The sequence below is a fragment of the Protopterus annectens genome, chromosome 16.part0 (genome assembly GCF_019279795.1).
Source record: "Protopterus annectens isolate FY-2018-M chromosome 16.part0, PAN1.0, whole genome shotgun sequence".
Classification (NCBI taxonomy): Eukaryota; Metazoa; Chordata; order Ceratodontiformes; family Protopteridae; genus Protopterus; species Protopterus annectens.
In genome coordinates this window covers 215265135-215271351 of record NC_056750.1, presented here as the reverse complement: position 1 = coordinate 215271351, position 6217 = coordinate 215265135, and the positions used below count along the sequence as shown (strand labels likewise).

General features: G+C 36.5%; 1 gene segment (V, D, J or C); it reads left to right on the top strand.

The window, feature by feature from the left end:
• Positions 1 to 1003: 1003 nt before the first annotated feature.
• Positions 1004 to 6217, top strand: part of LOC122791016 — a 136319-nt gene continuing 131105 nt past the window's right edge. Inside the window, exon 1 of the C gene segment in view lies at positions 1004 to 1052.

The following is a 6217-nucleotide window of genomic DNA, read 5'->3' as shown; positions in this document are numbered from 1 at the left end:
CAAACCACGCCAACCGTGGGTAAATCCATTACCACAGCGTGGGTTATTGCTATAATAATCCACAGTAAGTATTTTCTAATTAAATATATTTTGCAGCTCCAAGGAACAGAGAGACACACATTCCTATATAATGGCACCTTCTTCTCCTTGGAGGAAGGGGGCAGGCTTATCTTTATTTATAAGGCAGGGCTAATGCAGCTCAGGGTTTTTGTAATGATGTGTAACACTGTGTTGGGGGTATACTATACACAGTGGTACAAAGTAATGGAAGCCCTCTACAAAAACTACATTGGATAATACCTTTTCAAATAATGCTATTGTTGACTTATAAAGTTTAATATAGGCATGGCTGATTATTTTTCCTCTTTTCTGAATGTAATTTTTGAACTTAATATCTTCCAAGATGATCAGTCTACCATATTTACTAAGGTAAACATGTATTCTTTCATTCTACTTTTTGAGCTGTAGGATGAAAAAAGGGTGTTACTTGTAAATTCACACTTAAAACAGAACTATAGCTGCTGCCTACATTTAAAGGGGATACCACGATAGTGATTTCAGAATAATAATTGTACCAGTTTGGCCAAACTAACACGTATACATTATAAAAGTAGATTATGTTGTAATTCTAGTTACTAGTTTAGACGTGGTGTTATGCTGATAAGCTAACATTTGGGACTGGAACAAAGCTGATCGTCGAACCAAGTAAGTAAACTAAACATTTTATCTACAACTTTGTGAGAGGGGTAACCATGTGTTTGTAAAATTGTGGCTTTTTCTCTAAGAAGAAACGTTTCATTTGAGCTCTTAGTATTTGAGAAATCAGAGTTGTTTAAGCAAACCGGTAAAATGCAACAAAAGTTTTTTTAAGCGAAGTAATTTTTATTTAAATTATGCAAGGAAAGCTCAGACAACTTCATCAGTTGTTACGAGTTAATATTGTATAGGTAGGATGACATTATATAAAGGGTTTTTGTTGTACGGTGTTTTCTGGTGGTGGGTTACTGAACCACTCATTTTCGGAACTGGAACCAAACTCATTGTGGAACCAAGTAAGTACTGAGTTTTGTTACCATGCATGCATATTGTTTAAAAAACAGATTTTAGAACACGTCTGGTGTTTATCCTTGAGTGAAGTGTGGATTAGGGTCCAGATTGTTATGTTTGTGTAAAAGGATAAAATTCCTCCTAGAAGCCGATCAGAGCTTTGTTGAGTGTGTTGAGTCGTAAATTAGAAAAACTCCTTGGGCTGCTAGCACCAGCAATGTAAGGGAGAGAAGCCTTGCGCTATGGAGTAAATGTCATTTGTTGGGGGTCGTAAATCATATATATTCCAAATGAACAATATTTCAGAAGGACCAGTTCTGAACATGTAAAGCGCCCTAATACTGATTTAGCAAGCACCAGAAGTTGAAGGCAGTTAGTTGACTTGCTGATACTTCAGTAACTGATTTTTTTTTAATATTTCCTTGTAAAGTCAGTGACCTGAATCCCTCAAGCTCAGAGTCTGGTAACAGTGTGAAACACGTCTCTGAATCTCCTGACAGAATTCCCCATCAAATATTACATGTCAGGACTCTGAAGGATACAGATAACAGTAGACCCCCACCTTATATCCCCCCAAATAAATAATAATGTTTATACATCAGCGGCGCTGCGATTCGTTCTCTTAGTTTTGCCTGAACCCCATAACTGTGTCTGTAGTTAAGACAGACTTGGCCAAGTGCGTGAAAAAGCTTACCTCAACATGCCAGAGGGCATGTGGGAAAGAGGAATTTACTTTCTGTGTGCGTGTGCATGTGTATGGAGGCAAGCAAATATTATTTATTTATACGTCGTGTTTAATGAAATTTTTAAAAAAATGCAGTTTTTACTGCCGGTTGTTGAAGTACCTGAGAGTGCAACAAGAAAAACATAAAGAACATTTCTCTTGCAAGCACTGTCTCTCCACGCTAATAACTAACCGAACCCGCATTACATTTTTAGTTGGGGTCCTACTTAGGGCATCTAAAAAGATTGAAGTCCTGTCAAAAGATAAATGGTAAGTGTGGCCAGACTCAGAAATGTATTACAGGCTCTCATCCTCGGGGACCGAGCTGGACATTGAGCCAGAAATAGCTAACGAAGCTAGAAAAGGACTGATGAAACTTAGGTGAAGCAAAACCAGCGTTTCAGTATCGAGGACAGGCTACAGCAGCTTAGATCTAAACTATCCGTAGGGTTTAGTTAGTAAATTAAAGCCTGTTCCTCACGTTCAGCTGTCTTGGATTTTCAGGTAAGATTATATTGGGCAATTGTTTTCTGAAAATTGGGAAGACAGTGCTGTTTTTAATATGTGTTCTCATTCTGTAGGCTTTTTAAGTAATAGCTAACAATGGCCCCAAGTCTGGCCTTTGCTGGAATGGAAAGGCTTCACAGGCCAGCACCTGTACCTTTTGAACAAATAACAGGCGAACAGATTAAATAAATGTGAGTAAAGAATGTTAGCTAAATGTTTGTAATACTTGTGTAGGAACTGAAGAACTTTTCAAAAACAAACTAGTGATTCGTTTCTTTTCACTGGGGACATGCTAGGACTCCGGTTAATTTGTTTCTTTTTACTGAAGCCGTGAGAGAAGTCCAGATGTATCAGGAGGGGAAGGGACGAGGGCAGCTCTTGCGATTTTAAATGTTAGAACTATTAACTTGAAAAGATGAGAAAATAAGTGACTTCTATCAACACGCGTTTTCTGAAGTGCAATAAATCTAAAACTAATTATTGTCATTATGTATAAAGTAAAATCCATAACCTATTTGCACAAAACTGCCAGTGTTGGGAAGGATTAGCAGGGACAAGAACAAAATATACAGAAAATCAGGCACGTCCTGAAAATCAGAGACAATGGAGAGTTATGGGGTTAGGGTTACCACCTGTCCCACTTTAAAAGGGACAGTCCCTCTTTAGGCAGTTGTGTCCTGTAAAAAAATGTAAAAATGGCAAGTGTCCTGAGATTTTAGGGCAAAATTATTTCCTATATTTTATGTAATAGTTGCATTAAATAGTTATTCTTTATCTGAAACCTAAATGTTATAAGAAACAGAATAAGCAACTAAAATGCTATAAAAATAAGCTTTTATTTAGGCAAAAAGTGAAGTTCTGTCCTTTGAACTGACCGTGGGAATGTTTTGGGCTGCAAAATCTGATGTTTGTACCACAATTGTCCCACTTTGGGCATTTGAAAAGGTGGCAGCACTATTGGGGTACTTGGCATGCAGAGACAAAAGAAAAATGCGTTGGCAAATTTCAGCTAATACGCATTTTCTAATATCACGATGAAAGTTTAAAAAATGTGCGTGTGTTTGTGTGTGTGTGTGTGTTTGTGTGTGCGTGCGTGTGCGTGTGTGTGTGTACAAACGTCTTACAGCTTTAGAGTGCAGACGGAATGACACTTTACTGGTATCGTGTTTCGAAACCTGTAAAAAGTTTAAGAGTGAAGTAGAATACACATAACAACTCCGTCTGTACTCTATTATCAACATCTTTTTTTTTTCAAAACAGGTTTATTGTTTTAACTATCATCAACATCTTGACAGTTAAAATGTCACACTACTTGGATTACTTTAAAACAGGAGTGAGGCAGGTCTCCACTCGAAAGACACATTCAAGTCATGCTCTGTGCAACAGAGGTAATCCTACTTTTCAAACTAGTTTAGGTTAACTAATTCTGAACACTGGTGAAATAAAATCAAATGATTGACCGCTCACACACACCTCACCGCTTTACCCAGAAAAACACATACACAAGCAGGTCTGGGAAAATAGATTGCCATTGTTGTACTTAAAATATAGTGCACTGGGGACTACAGAGCTTAGCTCTGGAACCGGAATCCCAGTAAATACCCACTTGTTAAACAGCTGTGTTACAAAAATACCCATTCAAAGACTGCTGTAGCGTTCATTTTCCATAGTGTTACTTTTGAGTACTGTGTCAAGATGCGATATAATTCCATTTTTAGACCAATAGCATTAGATTTATGTAGAATGTAGGATCTTGCCATTGTTAAACTTCATCGATTGTTTATGTGAGCAAAAGTACATCAACCTTGATCTTTGGAGTAAAAGCAGAAGCATTCAGTTGTTCATTTACGTTGGAGGAACATAATTTATGGCACAGGTCTTTCAGTCCTTCAACTAAAGTGGTAAGGTTAGCAATAAACTAACCAGTGTAGCCTGTGTGTGTGTGTGCGTGCTTGTGTAGGTATATAAACACTGTGTAGTTTGTTTGAGAATGTTAGCTTTATTCTAGTGAAAATAGCCTGATTATTTAGTTATTTACAGTAATAAAATAGTTCGTTGGAAGAATAAAATATCAGATGCAAACGATTGGAATACATACTAATCCTTCATGCAAGCAAATGACAGGGAAAGGTAATAGAGCGGGAAGATGCCTAGAATTCATTCGGACTGCAGGCTAGAGATTACCTTCTCTATCAAGGATTGATATCTGAGTCTAGGCAAAGAGAAAGAAATGGGGGAGGAGGTCCTAAATGAAAAACCAGCACTGAAAGAATTTTTAGTAGACTATAGAACAGAAGCTGCTCTTAAAAATGGGATGATTCATGGAGCATGAAAAATATTGCATGATAACTATAGGAATCAATCAGAGGAGGTTAGAAAGGATTGACAAGAGAGATATCGGATAAGCAATTCACAAATAAATAAATAAATAAAAACAAGAAGATTAAGGATCTTTACTTTGAAGTGCTTGCATAAGTATTTTTATACCGGAAGGAGACTCTAGAAGAATTTTTCCTCAGGTACTTTGCAAATGTTGGAGGTGCGGTGGGAAAGAAAGAGATAAATTGAAACATATGTTTTGGGAGTGTAATGAATTGTTACACTTTAAAAATTCCTTGAGGACTATTCTGTCAGAAGTTCTGGGTAAATAAATTAGTGTAATTAAGGAAATGATTTTTTGAGCTGTGATACAGAATCGGAATTGTAGACATAGTAAGGTCTTGCTGAGTTTAATTCTGGTGGCTGCCAAAAAAACAATTACTAGAATATGGAAATCAAAGTCAAAACCAACCAAACTAGAAGTAATAAATATAATAGCAGATATAAAAAAATGGAAGTGGAATCTTATAAAAGAGTAGGTGCAACCTGCATAGAAAAAATGTGAATTGTGGGAACTGTACATGTAGAATAATGCTTTAGAGGAGGAATGACATTTAAGGGAAGGCAGGGTTTGAATGCTCTATATAATGTGTGGCTGTTAATGACTGTAAAGAAGATTATAAGTTATATATAATGTTTGCAACTGAAAATATGTCACTTTTTCATATATATAAATGCATGATTGCCTATGTCATAAGTGGTAATTCAGTAAAGATGTTCCTTGTTTACAAAAAAAAAAAAAAAAAGAATAATCTATAAATACCACAATGAACCAAGACAGCACATTTTGACCTGGTATTTAGTGAAGACAGTATATTATGGGATCCACAAAAAATGCACCAAGTGCTAATGATCTGAGTAAGCAACTGGATGCGAGCAATAAAAAATGGGGGGGTGGCTGGGTGAATGCTACAAGATTTTGATATCTTAAGTGGTGTTCTACAGTCAGTAGTAGGTCTTTTATTTTTGGTATCTTCGCTGCATGTATAATATTTGGAAGCCACATAGAGATAACCGCTTATGTAGACCTTGACTGTGCATTGTCAATGTAAAATATAATGTAAAGTAACTGAAATTATTTAGTAAAATATATGCAGATGCCTTAAAAAATCTGGATGTCTAGAAACATCACAGGTTCACCTAGTTACATTCAAAAATATCTAAAAGAGTTAAACAGGTAGTGCTCAGGAATGAACTTCTGTTTCAGCATAAACAAATGTTAAAATAAGCTCTTGAAAGAGCTTAATCCTGTAGTCCATGGTTTAATTCCCTAAGCCTTCTATTTGCCTGCTGTGTGACTCCTCTTAACAACTCACTAAACTGTATTCACTGACTGAGTTTGAAAAGGGTCCTTGTGGATCATTGTGCCACTGTGATTTAAAAAAAAAGTGTTTTGGTTCTTAGTTCAAGATCTGTTGACAAAACCTCCAAGATTTAAAAAAGTGTGCTTGACATCTGGGTAAGGTTATTAAAAGGTTCTCAGCTTTGACCGTGTTTCCATTGCTTTGAAAAGGTTAGATAAGGTAGGACAGTTGAGCATGCCTGACCTTGTATACTAGT